This window comes from Gavialis gangeticus, unplaced genomic scaffold (assembly GCF_001723915.1).
Source record: "Gavialis gangeticus isolate Ggan-Ray unplaced genomic scaffold, GavGan_comp1, whole genome shotgun sequence".
In the NCBI taxonomy this organism is placed as follows: domain Eukaryota; kingdom Metazoa; phylum Chordata; order Crocodylia; family Gavialidae; genus Gavialis; species Gavialis gangeticus.
Window position 1 is genome coordinate 16,688,665 of NW_017728992.1, and position 19,828 is coordinate 16,708,492.

The following is a 19,828-nucleotide window of genomic DNA, read 5'->3' on the forward strand; positions in this document are numbered from 1 at the left end:
ATTGGGAGTTTCTAGTCATATTGCTTAGTTATATTCCACCTGAAGCTGTAGCCTTCTCCTTCACTCTTAGTTGCTGGGACAATGTATATGACATCACAGAAAATCAATACAAAACAAGAAAAAATTAGGACAAATACTTTCGGATATGACAAAATGGAAATAATTGTATTGGAATCTCAAAATGATAATGTTTAATTAAACATTATTGTGCATTGCAAAGAGTTAGGAATATTTTTGTCTTAATATATGAGCATATTGCTAAAAATCACAAATATTTTGCTCATTTCACTCATGTCACCTCTTAGAATTTTAATACCACACTTGAATTCCACTTCAGAAGCACAATCATGTGTGTAATATGCCTCCAAGTGACTCTGCACAGTGGATGACACAAAGACAATTTATGGTTGCCTGACATAAAAGTCATCTGAAACTGGAAAATTGATTGCATTTTTCCTTTCAAATGCCAGCACTTTATATTTTCCTGCATTGTCCTACTTGACCATTTTAGCAATTATGTGTTGTACATTGTTGAATCACTGTTGAAGCTGGGTTGAATTTACCATACAAGCATGATAATTATTGTATGTCTAGAAACACTGATTAGGGCTTCCGGTGAGAACTAAGCAGCAGGTTCATAAAAACTATTGATTAAACAAAGATTGATTTCTTCATATATAAAATTAGATAGTGATTGACTGGTAAGAAAAGGGGTGGGGGGAGGGGAAGGCAGAGGGGGCATGTTCTCTCTGCCCTGAATATTTTTCTAGATCATGGCCATGGAGCCACATCATACAGCCCCTGGTCTGGGGGACCCTTCCCCCCCATCCCACCCCCAGTATGCTGGATCCAGTAACCACAGTGCCCACTCTAGCTGGTCTGCAATGCAAGACCATGATGCTTGCTCCGGCCAGTCAGGGGCGGATGCTGCATGCAGCACACGTCTTTGGGGTGGGTACCACACATGGTTCAGTCTTAGGCCAGCCAGAGTGACAGCTGGATCTGGCATGTGGGGGGTGGGAGCTCCACAGGTCCCCCACATGCCTGAGCTGGTACCTGCTTTAGCTGGTTTGGAACTGTTATGCACATAGTACCCACTCTAGTTGGTTTGGGACCTGTCCTGCATGTGGCATCCACCCCAGATGAGCTGCAGTGGGCGCCACATAAGGTTCACATCCCAGACTAGACAGTCAAGGAGTTCTGTGGGCCCAGTTTCGCCCACATGGCTGGGCCCGCATTGTTCTTGCAGACCATGGTCTAGTCCTCCACCAGTCATCTGGCCTGTGGGGCCAGATGAGTTTGAAACCACTGTTCTAGATTATCTTTTTTGCCCTATCTCAGGGACATCAAACTCACACTGGGCCACAGACCACAGGAGTTCTTTTTAGCTCAGATCCCTGGGGCCAGCAGCAAATGTGGTGGGGCCGTGTTCAGGCGGCAGTTCTGTGGGTGGGTAGTAGCATGGGTTTGAGGGTGTGTAGCAGCATGGGCTCCCTGGTAGCATGGGTGGCTGCTGTGGATTGCAATGTCCATCAGAGTCCATGGACCCCAAATTCTGCAGAACCCCAATCTTTTGGTAGTTTGCTGGACTACTGGTGGGCCAGATGGAATGGTTCCAGGGGCTGGAACTGGACTTCAGGTCATGTTTAACACCCCATTCCCTAGCTTATTTTCAGTTAGGGATCTAAATATTTAACTTTAGAATAACATTCCTCCTCCACAACGTCTAGTTTTTCACTATATTGCAGTAGTTTGTAAGTAGTGCTGTAAACAAAAGCAAGCATCTTTAGCTGTGGTAAGCAAAGCTCTATACTATGTTGTTATGAATGTAGGGAAAAAACCCATATTTCACATATACAAAGAACCCTGTTTTCATGGTATTGTGTTATTTTTAAGTCAGACTTCTTCAATCATGAGGCTTCTCATGGATGAGTGATGAAAACAAGGACTAATTTCTAATTTTCTCCTTTCTGTATCTACAGATAGAGGCTGAGAGAACAGCAGCACAAGTCTCTACACAGGTTTTATTATTTCAGTTTTCTTTTTCTTTTTCTCTCAGACATTAGTGCTGTGACTAACGTTCATTACTCTTGGACTGTTTTAACTGCTTGAAAGAATGGGTAATCTTCTGTATAGCAAGAAAATACCTAAACTTCCCACCTCCAGAGAAAAATTCAAACAGCACTTTGTAAAACATCCATTTTAAAGCTGCAGCTGCATGACTATGTTGATGTTACAGGAATTAGCACCAGAACAGCTAACTGGGGAAAGAAAGTTCCTTTAAGGAGGGAACCTTGGATTAAATATAATCAGCAAAGTGCTGGTATTACAGGTTGCATGCTAGAATGGTGGCAAGCATTGTGTTCTTTGTTTAAAATGATGGTTCTGTTGTATGGGGATCTGGATTGCCAGTAGCTTGGTAGCTAATGAATCAGCTACTAATATCTTTTCACTCTGCTCCATCTGTAAAATTTGGCAGCTCTTTCTAAATTCAATATCCTCAGTGATGGTAGGATTTGATGACACATACTTCATATAAACAAAGGGCAAACTTCAGGTGTCTCTCTGGTAGTGTACATTAGATTTTGTGGCTGGGTTTTTGAAACTCATGCATGTGCTCTCAGTGGGCCTGTCTACATATACATTAATGCACTTTAGGTAATGTGCATTAAATTTAGTACCTCCGGGTGCCTATACATGAGCACGGAGGCTGCTCTACTCACTGTAATCAGGAGCAGACCTGAATAATAGAGTCTGCTGGAGCATGACAGCTTCCCACGTCTTGTGTATCAGCATCCCCATGCTTTAAAATGGCAGTGGGGGCACTTGAAGTAAAGCCCATTGAATGAACTTAGTTCAAGCACCCCAGCTGCCATTTTTAAGTGCAGGGTTGTGAATACATGAGATGCTGTGGTGCTTTAATTAGAGGGGCTCTCAGAGCCCCTCTAATTAAAGCGCTGTCCATCCCTGCCCTGGAGCATGTGTAAAAGTGCCTTCCATTGTGAGGTACTAGAAAAAGGCGAATTAGCTAATGCACTTTAAAAATAAGCTAAAGAGCATGGTTTTTATGTGATGCTTTAATGCACATTAAAATAGGCTAATGTGCATTAAAGCACATTTGTAGATGTGCCAGGTGTGAACTAAAAGCTACAAGCAAGTATGAGCTAAGGCACCTAGGATAGAACGGAGGAGAGATTTAGGCATCTGAGCCCTAACATGCAGATCTGGTCTCTGCTCCCAGGAAAGTTTCTTTTTTTCCAATCCAATGATATTTCAATATAAAAATGCATAAAAATCCTGGGAGCATAGACCAGAGCCAAGGATTCCCCCACCCAGGAGAAAGCCTCAGCCATTAATGAATTGGGGTTCCTTAGGAAAGAAGCATGCTCACTCCTTTACTTTTGGTTCCCATGAATCTTGTATTGGTTTTGCAGGGTAGCAGTTTCAACAGGAGAGCTAGAAAATGACCCATTGCAGCCCAGACTCTCCCCTGGTAGTTAGCTTACTCTCCTGGGATTTAACCTGGGTTGTTCATTCCTGAGCAAATGCTCTGCCTTCAGTAATGTGGGTGTTGGCTTGGCTCAGACCTCCTCTGATGGCTGGGGCTTGAAAGAAAATACTGAGCACTGCTAGGGTGACCACTGTTCTTGTTTCATACTGGACTGTTCTGTTTTTAAGCCCATTGTCCCCTGTCCATTCATGAATGAGGAATGGACTACAAAAAATTCTGTTTTTCAGTTCTTTGGTGGACATGTCAATCATTTGTCCTCGTGATTCTATTGGCTGTGTCTAAAGGTAGGGCTGTGCACAGCCAGGAGGTGCAGGGTTCCAAGCTGCTACATGAAACACTGTGGTACCTTAATTAGAGCAGATCTCAGAGCTACTCGAAGTAAAGTACCACTTCCCCCACCTGGAGCACATGTAGAAGCCAGCCAGAGAGAAGGGAGAAAGGTGGAGGATATCAGGGGCTGGCTGCTTTGCGCCTGCATGAGGAGCTGTGACTGCAGTACATGTGCAGGCACAGTGAGAACCAAATGCTGGTCTCTGGGCTGGGCGTGTGCAGGTGGTCCTGGGCCCAGGGGGCAGCTGAGTTGCCAGGACTAGGCAGTTGTTGTACATGCACACCCCCTTGTCCTGCCTTGGCACAAGCTAATAGCTTTGAGAGCAGATAGGTGGAGCACTACATCTGTATCTGCTGGAACCCCAGTGGGACTTGGAGGAGGCTTTTGTCACTATCTTTGCACTCACAGAGCAGCCCAGTAAGTCCCTGGGGTGTTCTGGTGCATGGGGAGGGGGAGCTTTAGGCAGAGGGGCCTCTGGGCTCTTGGGCCAGCTCACAAAGCCATTAGTACTCCTCTGGGACAGGCAAACCTGTTGGTCTCCTGAGGAAGCAAGGGAAGGTCTCTCCAGGCAGCTGGCTGAACTGCCACAGGCATCCAACACCCACTGACCCCTCTCAGCTCAGCTCTGACCAGAATGTAGCCAGGGCAGATTCCTGGGTGCCCAGTGCCTGTGCTGAATGCTGATGTGGGGAGATGAGGTCCCTGTGCAGGGTGTGCCCCTGGCTCTTCAATGTGGAGCTGGGCTGGAGTGAAACCAGAGCCCAGTGGGGGGAAGGGGTGCTTGAGCCTCACACCTGCTATGCTACGTTCTCTCAAGGCTGGGCTGTCTGGAGAGAGTGGCAGAGCTGTGGGGTATGTGAAATCACGATGCAAGGGAAGCGAGGCGAGGCTCCCTGCCAGCTGAGCTGCAGAGGATCACAGACTTGCTGCTGATCCTAGCACTTGCTGTCCCGCATTTCACAGGGGGTCACACATTCATTGGCATGTGGCTTATGGACTGAAAAGCAGTCTTTTTGTGGTGGCCCTGCCCCTCACTGCTGATTGGTCAAGGGGCCTGGTGGCCCTGCCCCTTGCTCCTGATTGGCTGAGGAGGCATCGGCCCCACCCCTCACCACTGATTGGCTAAGGGGGCTAGTGGTCTTTCCCCTTACCAAGGGGACATCCTGTGTTCTGGGGATGCAACAGTAGCTACCTCAAGCCCTGCCCTGTTCTTTCAGAACCAGTTGCAGATGTTTACCGACTGGGAAAACTGCAAGCTCCGGAGTGCTGAGGGGATGGTGGTACCTGTCCTCAGCCTTGAGTCAGGTACACAAATTCTGGAGGAGGATCTCAGATGCCCTCTATGCGGTGGGTCCCTGGTTTGCTAACTCTCTGCTCACTCTGCAGGCATCTTTCCCGTTCTGAGGTTCTTAATTCTCCCCCTGGGGAGTCTCTAGGCACATAACTCTGAGTTCTGGGTGACATGCTGGGGGCCAGGAACTTATAAATTGCAGTTCCTGGCTTGTAGACACCAGAGATCTTCCCTATATCTCACCCTAAGCCCATGGCTAGTTTGACATTCCTGAAATTATCTAAACTGGAATTTTCTGCGATAGGAAAAAAATGTAAAAGCATTCACATACACAGTAACCACATTCAGATAACTACCAGCTGGCCAAAGGGAATTTTATCACATTTGTACTCCCTAAACCACTCACAACCCCCTCCCTCCCCACCCCGTGTGATAAGAGAACTGAAAAGATTGGCTTACAGAACATTTCTTTTAGATAATTATCAGTATATGAAAGTGGGGATGTAAAATGAAAGGGCTTCTATAATAATAGTATTATTGCTACTTTGCTATTAGTTTATTGGGTTTCTTGTGTTTCTGAGTTCAAATTTTGATATGCTAGAGAAAGAAACTTTTGTCCAAGGATAATCATTCCCATAAAGATTGGTGTGAATTACATAGTTGTACCTATTGGAGTTTGGTTCGTTTCAAATATTCCTTATGCACATTTTAGAGTACTAGTCTAGGCATACAAAGAAATCCTAACAAAATGTAGACAGATAACGATCTTTTATTTTTGTCACTGCACGACACACACTATGTGGATCACAATAACTTATTCAAATTAAAACGATCTCATATCAGCATTGACAGCACCAATTTCAGATGTACTGCTGCAAGATTTGAATAAGCGGATTTCAAGGTTTTACTGGAGCTGGAGAAAGCTGAGTTAAATATAAGATACTAACTTAAGCACATTCAGCAGAGGTGTTAGCTTTGCCACTAGCAAAAACCTGCTGCATTGCTGGGAGATTACATGTTGGAATCTCTGATATTCATAGTAACAATAAATAGTGAGTGAAAGAGGTTAATTCAATGACATAGAGTAAACTTAGCACTGAGGCATATTATGGTTTGCCCAAGATAATAAAAAGCACTATGCTGTTTTCTTTAACTTCTGTATAATATATACTTTTTTACTTTCTACCTTGGAGGAAGAATTGTTGCTTGTCAAACTGCTAAACGGATACCCTGCAGTGACCAATCTATTAGAAGGTGATAAAACTTACTTACATATCATACTGAAAAGTTCTGAGGATTAATGAATTCAATGTTTTAAAATATAAAGTGCTAACGAAAGGGTAGTAGAACTGTTAATTAAAAAAGCAAACAAACTGTTGGTTAGCTCCTAAACATTTTAGGAGTTCTTTTAAATTAAATACAGTAACATTCCTTTTGTAAGTAAAGGCTGTGGACTAAAGGCTACAGAATTTGTTGCATAATTAGCAATGTTTATCAGGCCCCAACAGAACCTCTTAACTCCTGCTTTTGTTTCCTCCAAATGCCATTTTGTTATATTGGGCAAAATTCTAGTTCACTTTATGAACCCAAAAGCACTTACCCAGCTGTGGAACTGCAATTTTTGGCTTTTATGCACAGTTTGTGATCCTACTCCATGTGCATACACAATAGATTGCATTCTGGCTGGGCAAATAAGCAGCTCTGCATACACATACTTAAGGAAATTGTAACCCAGCAAAAACCCATGAGGGTGTCCTTGCATGTCTTCTCTGTTGTGTTTTTGAGATGACATCTGTATGGTTCTTTCAGTTCATTTTTCAAAACTGCATGGAGCCATTGTAGAGCCTCTGCATTAAGTCAGGTTCAGCTTTGTACCCCAAACCCATCACAGCTGATCCACTTCATTGGGCAAAGCATGTTGTCCTGCCCGTTAATGTTGTGGGAAAGCAGGGACTTATCCTTCTGGGACTTGAGGGGTCTGGTTCTGCAGGACCCAGGAATATCAAAGCAGGATTCGGCCCATCAAGCTCCAAGAATGTCTGTCTGTCTTTCTCTTCTTACATAGACTTAGCCTGGGGAATCTTGGGGCATGTCTCTGGAAGCAGGGAAAACTGGGGTTTCCCATTTGCAGAAATGTGTCTTGAGATTCCCCATGAATTAGCTGCACAGGATCAGGTCCCTCAAGCCCTCAGAGTATCTGCCTGGGGCAGCTGGAAAGTGCAGGCAGCTCCAGGCTGCCCAAGTTCTCCCAGCACAAAGGAAATTGATGCCCACTGCTAAGTAGTGGCACAAATTAATACCACCTTTTTAGTGGTCACAAATTTTGGACATTTGTAGTGTGACAAGGGACACGGGTATCTGTTTGCTTGGCCTTTGTGGTGCCATAGAAATGTTTATGGCAACATGAAGGCAACATCTGTTTCTACCCTCGGTCTTTTTTTTTTCAGGGGAGGAATGCAGGGAATCGTCCCAAAAAGTACAACACTTAATATGTGTTTTAAATACTAAATTGCTGAGGGTTTTTAATTAGTTTCTTGCCATCAATTAAATGTGGGACATTTAAGATTTTCTTTCTCTCTGTCTCACTTTATTAATAATAACCTTTTGCTAACAAATTATGATAGACTGGTCATTAATGTTTTTTTCACATAGATAAAATTCATGATGAAATAGTAGCAGATGTAGTTGCAAGGGGATTCTTCATTACTAAGCAAAGTTTTACATTTTTTCTATTTTTCTTTTTGCAGTTATAATTTTAGGTTTCTACAAATGGCTATAATTTTCCATAACCTGAAATTAATAACCTGAGCGAATTAATGATACTAGTGCCTTCAATTGAGAATAAAGAGTACAATGCCTTGGACAAAAAGCAGTATGATTCAAATATTATTACACATTTCTAGCTACCTGCCTTATGTCTCAATACGCAGTCAAATAAATGATTTCAGGAAGTTATTTTTCAGAAACAATTAGTCTTTCTGATAAACTAGCCAAATTTACTTCACCCCTTGTTTAACTAAAAAGCCTTCATATTGAAAACACTGTTAGTTCATGTGACACATTTCTCTTCCATGTACAGCAACTTTCCTAACTGATCAAAAACGTCAATTTATTTTTGAGTTTCTTCTATTTTCTTTCCAACATGGTATATGAATGTGTTATGCATTTCAAAGCTTTGTTAGTTGCACAGTAAACAAATGTGCATGGTAGCTGAAGGATTTTTTGTCCCTTCTCTGGATTTTCTGCTACACTTGCATAAAAAGTTTATCTGTCAATCAATCACCTTTTAATTTACTGACACATTTCTCACAAAGTATGGGTAGTAAAAATTGCAATTCTCATCAGATGAATCTAGATTCTTTCTGTGTGTTGTAACTAGTGATGGATCTGACAAGCAAAGTTTTGTTTTGGAAAGGAACTTCCCCAAATATTAAGGGTTAGGTCAATCCAGTGTGGGAATAAGGGTTGACAGTGAAGCTCAAATCTGGTGGAAGATCTGTATTTAAAACTCTTCCTCGCTCAGACTGTTTCAGTATTTGTGCCAGTAGATGCCAGTATTTACAGAAGTATGGTAATCACAGCTGGTTCAGCCTGAATACTTTGCATGAAAATTACTGTTTATCTGCTCCAGACTAAAATCACATAATCCTTGGCCAAGACTGAATTTTCTGCTAAACCTGTTGCTAAGATATGGGGAACCCATAAGATTTTTTTTTCAGTTTCTGACCTTTTTTATAACACTTCTATTAATCTCCATAGAATTAAAATTCATTTCCAGCCCTCCTTGAAGGTACCTTTAAAATAATTTGGTTACAACTAAGCAAAGTTTATTAAATATTGTTCTTGCATATCAAACTTGAAGTACTTAGATAGTTAAAAGGGCCACCATAGGCATGTCTACATGAGACATTTACTGTGGAATTGCCTAATTAGCCTGGCAGTAAACATCTTGGCATCTACATGTGTGACCCTATTAGGCCGCAAGAAACTAATAAACTCCACAGCAGGGTAGTACTTGTAGTACAACTACTACCCTACTCCAGAGTTGCGCAGCAGCACACGTGTAGATACTGACCTAGCTGGCTGGACCACAAGGGTGCTTAAGTGCAGGGACTGCCTGCTGGCTAGCCTCACACTGGAGCACCCTCTTGCTCCAGCAAGTCCCCTCTACAGCACGTTGAGCCAGGAGGGGAGCAGCCCCAAACTGGCAGGCTGACCCCATGGGCCTCCTGCAACCCAGGGCTGTCCCAGTCTCAAGTAGAGCAAATGAGCTCTCTTTGTTAACCCTTGGTGGGATTTGGCACAGATGTTCAATAAAGTGCTCTAACAGAAAGTGCCTTAGGTTAGTGTACATCCATCCAGGGTTCACTTAGAGCAAGATCCACCATTTTTATGTGTTTTATGTGCTATGAACATCTGTTCTGTTATACCTGTGAAGTGCTTTCTGTGCACTTGAACCATATTAATTGTAACGTCTGTACCTGGCCTTAAAGTCTAAGTCCTAAGTTCTTTTAGATGTGTCTGTATGGTAAACTTACCATCTGTGGTGGAAGTGCCCTTAAGTACACACTGTGCACTTTCTGTGGGCTGTGTTTTAAGCAAGAAGCAGGGCACAAGACACATTACCCTAATAACACTGTGCAGTAGTATGTCACAGCAAAAACCGTGCTAATAACTTACCGTGCAGTGTTATTAGGCTAATATGAAGTCAGTGTCACTAAAAAACCATGCGCCAGTTCTACTGTGCAGTAACTCTAGTTACTGGGCATTCAGTTAGTACTTTATTAGGGAAGTACTAAATTAAATGCAAAGTATCTAAGATGTGCCCACAGTGGATTTCCAGCTTGAGGGGACTAACTGTTTGTTTTGTTGGTTTTTGGTTTTTTGGGGGGAGTGGGGGGGCAGGGAGGAGGCTGAAGGGCACTATCACTCCTTAGTGCTAAATAACCCAGCTGAAGAACAACATGGGGGTAGCTACAAAGCTTCCATTTTAGGAGGTAGCTCACCCAGGGAAGCGCACAGTGTGTTTGAGGGTTCCACTTTCAGGGGTGGTAAGTTTAGTGTAAAGGCATGACCTTTGCAGAGCTAGGCTTCAGTTCATGTATGGACACATGTACATTTGGAGCCTTTTCACAAGTCAGCAGCTGTTATGCTCTAATTGTTACTGGATGAAGCAGTGGTAAAGTTGGAGCAGTTTTGCTACATTTGTATTGTTCCTGGGTTGTCCGTGCATGACAATTAGAACATAACAGCTGCTACCCCTTTGAAATGGTCTTAGATAGCTGTATGTCCATACCCTCTGTCTGAACATCAGGTCCCCAGCTGCATGGGATAACAGTACTTCCCAATCTTGAAGGGATGTTATAAGGATAAATACACTCAAGGTTGATGGGCTTAATGCTATTAGTATAGAGACACATAAGAACTTAGGACAACTAGAGGGAGCATATGTTTGAAAATACGGCCTTACCTGTATTGTGCTGAGGAAATAGGAGAAGTTAGATTGCCTGTATCTGCCTAGGTATATAGCTGTCTGAACTCAGTAGCCAGCCTAGTAAATTTTCAGACTGTCAACATTATCATTTACCATGCAGAGCAAGGATAGGGTTTGGGCTGGCCTGGCATATCTTCTGGAGCTTAAATTTCTTTAGAATTTTTAGAGGTAAATGCAGAACCATGAGTGACTCTTCTGTTTTCTATCATATCTTAGTAATTCTGTTGAAAGATTTTTATTTTCCTTTTAAACTTGCCCTGCCAATGCTTGGTTCTTCTCAAAGCCTTTGTAACTTCAGGAAGAAACACACCTTCCAGTAATTTTTAATAACAGATTGGCTCCTGTGTATCTTACAAATGCTTCACATTATTTGACATTTTTAATGTAATCTGAAATTTTCATTGTATTAGTGTTTTTTTATCACGCCATATTAGCATCATTCCTGGCTTGTATGCACATCTCTAATGCAATACCATATTCCCTGCGTAGTAATACCTTTCTATCACATTAATGATTTTTCCTTTGCATAATACAAAGAGAGACTATTCACCCAAAATGTCTCAGAGATGAATATCAGAACTGTAACTAGTTTTTTTTTAATGTAAGGAAATTAGATTTCCCCAGGCAGCTGTAAGAATACTAATAATAGAAGACGTGGCAGTGTAGAGACATAGTGTTCTTTGTGCTACCATGCCTCCATTATTGCTTTTTCCTTTTTTTTTATATTTCCTAGATGTTTTGAAACAGGAATTGTAAAACCTTCTTTGCTGCACCTATGAATAGTTTTGAGCAATTCACACTAGATTTAGTATTTATCTGTATTGAATACTGCTAGTCAACATGCACAGTTGTCAGGAGATTATAACTTTTTATATTTAGACAATGTCTCTTCCCCTTTTCCCTTCTTATTTTCATGTCCTTGTCATAAACTAGATGTTTTTCCAGAATCATGTACAAGCAATGGCTCTTTCTGTTGCTGCAGGTCTTACCAAAGGGTCAGCAAATGAGCAGATGCTCCGTAGTATGCATTGCACTTCACTTGCATACATTCGTGTCATTAGAGTATCCCCATTTGATCATGGGTTTTTTTGATCTTCTAGTTAGCATGTGCAGGTGATTCAGGCATTGCTATGTTGGCCAGTCTAGATCAGCCCCTCTGGAAAGGTCCTCCTGGGGTTCCATGTCCATTTCAGAGCACCTGATTGCACCTAATTTTTCTTTACATTACCTCAGTTGTACCCTGTCAGTCTTTTTGTCCAAGGTCGCAACACTGGTCACAAAACTCTTTCTTGTTTAAAGTTGTCTCATTTTCTGGGTGACCATAGAGTGGATGCCTGGGGTTTTCCATCTGCCTTCATCTTTCTTTCTTTTTGGCTTGCTACCTTTCTTCTGCTATAACATGGTGCCAGCCAGTAAGTACAGACTAAACAGTGTTTTAGGCTTTAGACATTCTGTTACTTCATGACTGCTGTTGTTTAGAAATGGGTCTAGTTTCTGGGCTTGAACTGATTGTTCCTATGCTGGGCGTGCATAGTCTGCAGTGGAGTAACACAAGACAATAGCAGTGGTTTGTAGTGCAGTTGGTTTTGCTCCCCACTTTGAAGTGACCAGCTGTTAAGGCCAACAGTATTTGATTGTGTTAAAGAAACCTGAAATGCCTTTTGACAGCTCCATAATGAAAAGACTGCTTCAAGGTTTTTCCTCATCTTTTGTTTTCACTTGCAATTGAGAAATGGCAATAATCTGAACCCAAGTTAAAATAATAGTCCTTCAGGACAATCAAGGTTGTAGCCCTGATACTATTTTCCTTTGTACTTTTGCAGAGACAAAATTATTAGGACATCTTTGTATTGTGTCTTTAAAACTGTTTCCAGAAGCCAGGCAGGGAGAGAATATGGAATTTCTAGAAAAGACCAAACAGCAAAACAGCCAATTCAATGCTAATACTGTTTTCCTTACAATAACGAAGTTCCTCATTCAACACTGCAAGAAAACTTTTCCTGTGAATGTTTCCTATTGTCATATCACACTAGATACACAATCATCACATACAAAACTAATTTTAATAAGTGGCCAATTTGCAGAAACATTTGTATGTGGACTGGCAGAAAGATTTTCATTCAATTTGTTTTGTTGTTCAAAAAGGCAAACACTTCATTAATTAAACCTATCTCATACAAAAATGTCTGTGCATGCAATATGTATTGTGCAAGCTATTTTTGTTTAGAGTATTGTTTAGTATTTTAGTATCATTATTTTAGTATCATTATTTAGTATCGTTAGTATTGTTTAGAACCAGTATTTCCTCCATTCATAAACTTCTTATTTATTTGAACTCAGCAACCCTTATATTCAATTATTCATTCATTTTTCTCCATCATCATGTTTCTGTTGTACAGGAACCCAGGAGCTGCCACATTATATGAAAATATTTTGTTTCAAGGCTGAAATACTGCTTCTGGCAGTGGCTGGTACTGATACATCAGGAGAAAGCAGGGAATGAAAACAAAAACAAACCCATAATCCTTCTAGCCAATCATGAAATATTAGCCCCGGGGGAGAAATCCTTCTTGAACCATGCAGAGATCAACTTCTGCCCTGAAGCATATGTCATGAATGTCCATTTGTCTAACACACAGCCTAATTTTGGCCAAAATAATATCTGTAAAGAGTGACATCTGTTAAAGGAAACTTCCCGTTGAAGATATGTGGGTAGATACAATTTAACATATGCATTAATGAATAAAGGTAATTTACCAGTTAAACAGGTGCCTTATTCTTGATAATACTAAACTTGCCATGAGTGCTAGGCATTCAGTAGCACCCCAATAGCTAACTTTCTACAATTCTTGTCTTTATTTTGCTAATCCTGTATCTCTCCTTCACAAGATGTCTCGTCTTTTAGTTTCTTCAGTGCTTTAAGAAACATTTAATTGGTCCTCATCCCTTACACAGCAGTATGCAGTTATCCATTCTTCCAGTGTTATGGCACATAATTTCATGTATAAAATTCATAGGGTACCTGATTATGGCTGAACAGAAGCTGTAGAAAGAAGGGTGGATTTGCACCTTATAGATTAATAAAAGCATGCTATATAGAGAGCTTTAAGCTGAAACTCACTTTATCAGATGCTATGAAAGGATGTGAGCTTCAGCCCATCAAAGCTTGTGCTCTTTCTCTATATCAGGTGGGCAAAATATGGCCACATCTGGCCTACCCAACTGATTGGATTCAGCCAACAGCTATTCCCACAGCACTGCACATGGGACTGAGTTTCACTTGCTCCTGCCAGGGCAGCCAGGGGCAGGGCTGGGAAGAGAGGTTGCCCAGCAGTCTCCTTGGCCAGGGCGGATGCAGGCAGGCCCTAGCTCCGCCCCCCCCCCCGATCCAGCAGGTAAACATCTGTTGGGTCAGGTTGCAGGGGGCTCTAACTCATGGCGCTTTCTGTAAAGTCCTAAAGCAACTATACCCTAGAATGAAGAAACAGGTCCTTCTAGCCCAGGGGTGGGCAAAATAGGATCTGCAGGTCAGATATAATGCCTTGGAAGGCTGTATCTGGCCTGCGGTGGGTCCCTTGGTCCAAACTGTTCCAGGCACAGTGAGGGGAACCTGGGCTGTGGTGCATATGGCTTGCACTGCCACTGCCAGGTATGCAGCAGGGAGGGCGTGACATAGAGGCCAGACTTAGCTTCCCAGCAGCCCCCACAGGGGCTCACTTTGCCTGGTAGCCACTGCAGTATCTCTGCCACTGCTGCCAAGGCACACCAGCCTGTCCACCTAACACCCCCACTGGGGTACTGGGCAGAGCAGGCAGGTGGGTGGCATCTCCATGGATACCAGCTTGGGACCCCTGCAGGCTCAACTGGGCAAATGGGATGGGCCTGTGGGCAGCTGGGAAGCAGCATGTGGAAGTGGGATGGGGGGCAGGGGCCAGGGCCGGAGCTGGGGTATGGGGTGGATGGTCCTGGATTGGATAGGATCAAGACCCCCTGGCTCCTACCCTGGGGAAGACAGCTGTGATATCATTGGTGAAATTGTGCTTAAAAATGTCCATGCTGAAAACCCCTGAGAGGGTTGGACTTCACCAGTGAACCCCTTTATTTCACCTGGATAATTGTCCAAGTCTAGATATTTCCAGACACATTATTCTAGGACTTAGATGTCATCCTTTTTACAGTAAGACTTATAAGCAAACTGGGATAGGGACTATCCTTTTGTTTTGTGTTTGCACAATGCTTAGGACAAGTGAATCCTGCTCCACTACTGGAGCTCTTGGGTACTATGGCAACACAAATAAATAATAATCATACTGCTAAATTTTGTAGCGACTGTAATCGATATCTCCCATTTGGGTAGTTTGAACAAAAGTACAGATCTCAGGGAAGCAAATCTTTTATTCACCACTTTGAAGTGGGAAAACAAAAAAAAAATCTCACCTCATGTTCTGAAGTGATAAATGAGGCGGCTTTTCTTCTGACTGATGTTTGTTTGCTTAAGGCTATGTATCTTAGCTCGTGATTTTTTTTCCTCAGAAGTCATTTTAAAAATCCCAGTAATGGTTTGTTGTTTAGATAAACATTAATGTCCAAAGAGTATATAAATACATTTCTTATACCTAACAGATCTAAATAAAAACTTGTTTATACTAGGTCCACAGCTAGTGGGGTTTTTTGTACTTGGTGCTCACCATGGCAACAGACAGTCACAAATACTGGTCACTCTGCTAAGTAACTGAGGAAAATTATGTGTATTTTGACTATTAGGAAAAAGCAAGATTTTTTGCTCCACTTGTGGTTATTTATACCATGACAGCATTCAGAAACTCAAGTTGGGCTTGAAGCTAGAAGCTGTACAAAATAGGACAGCACCTAAGAGGGTTTAAATTAAACCCCCAAGCAGGCAAAGTTTTATGTACATGCGTAAATTTAGTCAGATGCTTAAGTGTTGCACATACACAGATGTTTGCAGGATTGGACCTAATTAGGAAAGAGATAATGATGTGTGTAGGAGACAAGGATTAGGGAAAGAGCAATAAGAGTACCTGTTAACGTAAGCCAGCTATGTGACGGTAAGATTTCCTCCCCCCATGCCATTATTATAATGGAAAATTATCAGCAACAATTTTAAATCTTTGAATAATGTATATGGTATAAATAATGGATAACTAGAGATTTGTTAGTGTTTTGGGGTCTAGATTTAGAAAAGCCTGGTCTGCCATTAGAATACCATATTTTCTCACATACCAAATGTACGTGGAATATAGTATGCACCTCATTTTTGAAAGGCAAAATATAAGAAGAAAAAAATTGCAAAGTAGAACCATTGAGGAGTCTTGGCCTGTATTTTCAGGTGCTAACAGAATTAGCATTTGTCACATGATTGGGCCCCTGAAAGCACTCTGCAGCCATTCCCTGATAGAAGTACATAGCTGCAGAGCACTTTAAAAGTGCCTGATCATGCAACAGATTAATTCCCATTACTTGAGGATTCAGATGGATCAGCTCCAAAGTGGAGCTCAATCAACCCTGTCCCCATCCCCTGTGGAGCCAGCAGCAAATGTCTGTTGGGTCAGGGGGGGTCAGTGTAACTCATGGCATTTTCTGTGAACTGCCATGAGTTAGACCAGGGAGCTGCATGTCTGTCAGTGCCCATAGATGAAGTATAGATAGTCAAAAAGCCTAAGTCTGAATTGATTCAATCTTTGTAGGTTTGTCTAAGCTGTGTAGATTGAATCAATAAACAAGTGAATGGACATTCACTTTTGATTCAGGAAATGCAGCCACATGATTGCAGTGTCCCAGACCTGAAGCCAGGGGGCTCTAGAGCATGCTGCTTGGTCAGCTGGAACAGACAGCTTAGGCCAAGGCTAGCCTGCCCACCCTGCAAGGAGGGGAGGTTGCAGGGGAAGGTGCAAAGCATCCTGGGATGCTGGGGGACTGTGAGTTAACTTACATCTGAAGGGGATCTGGGGCAGAAGTTCATTAAACAAATTTAACCTAAATCAGTTAAGTCTGATACTACATCCATCCAGGTTTATCTTAAACCAGTTTTGGCCATTTTGAAAGTTGTTTATGGGCACTGAACTTCTTTTGTGTTATGAGTTTGAGTCAGTTTCTTATCACTTATACCAGTTTATGTGTAATTTCTGTGTCTAATTCTAGTGTCTTTGGGCATTTTTACACATGTTTCTGACATGGCGCGGGGCACTTTTAATTAGCAAGCTGTGCTAATTAAAAGTACCGGCACTGCACTGGAACCATGTGTATCTGTGGCACAGTGGACCTCCACACTGAGAAAATGTCAGTGGTGCACTTTGAACTGAAGCACATTGAACATATTTTAGTTCAAAGTGCACCACTTCTGTTTTCTATGTGCAGAGGTACATTGTGATGTTGATACATGTGTTGCACAAGGCTGTCAAATTGCATCAATTTATGTGCTCCAGCAGACTCAATCAAGCCTGCTGTGGCATACTGTATTTCTAGCACATTGGAGCAGGCTTCTTGCATGTGTGTAAGTGCCTTTTGTTTCCAGTTCATTAAGGAAACATACTATTTCCCTACCTCCTTAACTACTGTACATGTAAGCATCTAATCATCAGAGCTTTGGAGATGGTAGAAGAAAGATGGGACAGGGATGTTTAAGTTAACAGAAGCCACACTATATTGCAAAAATTCCCTTAGCATACAAAAGTACTCTCAAATCCCCCACTCCAATCTCACGTTTTCCTCTTTCCTTTAAGGGTGAGTCTGCCTACAGCTATAATCTATGACCAGATCTCATCTTTAGTGAAAGTCTAGCTGGAAATACTGTCCAACAGCTAAAAAGTCCATCAGTTGTACAGCCATAAGCATTATACTTGAAAACCTGTGTGCAAAATAAGACTATTATTTTTCTAGTCAAAAGATAGGTCTTAATTTTGGGAGCTTTGCTATAGAAGAAAGAAACAGTATGATGTGTCACAGGTTATTAAAAATGTGGAGGTTTGATTTTGTTCCTACTCTACTATTTAGATTACCTTTTGAATGTCTCCTTTTTATAGTCCTTTTTGTGAGCAGTCCAATCAACAGATGTTTATCAGAATCCTTTAAGCCAACTGTCTGCATGATTCATGTGATGCAGCACCCCTTTCAAGATACTACTCCTGATTTCATCCAGGCTGCAGTCACAGATTGGCACACTCTGACTGCTGAAGCTGATGAGCAGATTATTTTATCTCCCTCTGCTTAGTTCACCAAAAAAAGAGAAGTGTTGATGAATAGCAGAGCTGCAGGCAAGAGCAATAAAGAACCTGCTGCATAAAGGACAAAGCTGAAGCAACTTTAGTCAACGTGAGATTTGCAAGATGGCATTGGCAATTACACAACAAAAATTCTTTTGCCATCTGATTTTGCATAGCACACTTATATTTTTCCCTTTCTACCAATCACTTTCTTAATCAACCAGAATTTTTGTTGCACTACTCAGAGATGAGCCCATGCTCCTGAACCTGGATATTTATTTTCTGTAGCCTTGCAATTTATAGATATTAGGGGCCAGATTCTATTCTACCTATTAGGCACCTAAATGCAATTCTATTCCATCCTGCTAAATTCCCTAAAAAACAGTTAATGTAAAAGTTGGGTGAGTCCCCCCCCTCCCCTCCTCACTGCTGTTTTTTGTAACTCAAATTGATGGGTAACATTGCAGTGGCTGTGTCTATATGAGCCATGCAGAAGCGTGATGCAATGCTACTGTGCAGCAGTAATGAGCTACTGCATAGTCAGCATCACCTAAAAGCCACTTGGCAACACTACTGCACAGTAACTGATTTTGTATAGTCATTTTGTACTTGTTTATACAAGCCCATTTAGACTTGTTTATACCAGTACTAAATGACTGCGCAGCAATGTCTATGCCAGTGGTCTCCAAAGTGGGGTGCACATGGGTAGCCCCAGCCTGTGACAATTACCCTGCCCCCTGATCGCCATCTTGGAACTGGAAGTCCCGTCCCAATCCCCTGAAGTAGACCTACCAGAATTCCCTCCCCTTGCTCCAGAAGTACTCCTTTTCGGACAGGGGTATAGCCACCTTGAAACTGGAAAAAAAATCATATACTAAAAAAACCAAATGTACTATAACTTATTTTAATTTTATTTTAAAATATATTTTTCATCCTGATTTATGTGTATTTGCATAGTGTATCTAGAGGATGTGGATATGGGTATGGTAGTATTTGTGGGGGGTGGGTAGGAATGTGTATGGAGTCTGTGGGAGGGTGTGGGTGTGCTGGGAGTATGGTGGGAGATGGAGAGGCAGCCCTGCCTGTCCCATCCTGGCTGCAGGCCAAGACCCATATGGCATAGCAGGGGCCAGCCTAGCTCAACCCGGCAAAATGTGGTTCCGGCTGCAAGGCTGGGGACCTCACAGAACGGCATGGAGCCAGCCTGGCCTGGCTGTACCACATGGGCTCTGGCCTTGCAGCTGGAAACTGTGTTGTACCAGGAGGGGACATGCTGGGCTGGCTCCACCTCTGCCTCCAAGGCTGGGAGCTGCACAGCCTGGCTCGGCTCATCCTGGCTGTGGTGTGCAGTTCTCAGCAGCCTGGCTGGAATCACAGGACACAGCAGGAGCCAGCCAGGAACCACAGAGGCCGGGCCAAGCCAGGCTGGCTCCTGCTGCCTTCTGTGGTCCCAACCATGCAGCCAGGAATTGCATGCTGCCAAAGCAAGCTCAGCCCAGCCCAGCCCCCACAGTTCCTGGCTGGCTTCTGTTCCATCCTGCGGTCCTGGTCATGCAGCCGGGAACTGCACGCTGCTGGGCCGAGCCAGGGCAGGCTGGGTTGTGCAGAACACAGCTCCTGGCTGCATGGCCAGGATGCACAGGGTGGGCACAGAGCCAGCCTAACTCAACCCTGTGGCATATTAGAGTGCGAAGAGCTGTGGGAAGCCCCACACTATCAGGCTGGATCAGATCTGTGCTTCCAAGTGGTGCACCTAACACACTAGCTGGGAGTGGCACATGGAGACAGAGCCAGAATGGAATGGGGTGATCATCGGCAGCCCTTCCCCCCTGCACCCATTGTTGCCTGAGTTTCCACTCTTGTATGGAGGGAGACCAGGGGAGCAGCCTCAGGGGCCAGAAGCCTCTGCTAGGCAGAAGTAAAGAGGTGGTGGCTGGGGTTGGCTGGGTGGGGCCAGGTGGGCTTTGCTGCTGCCACT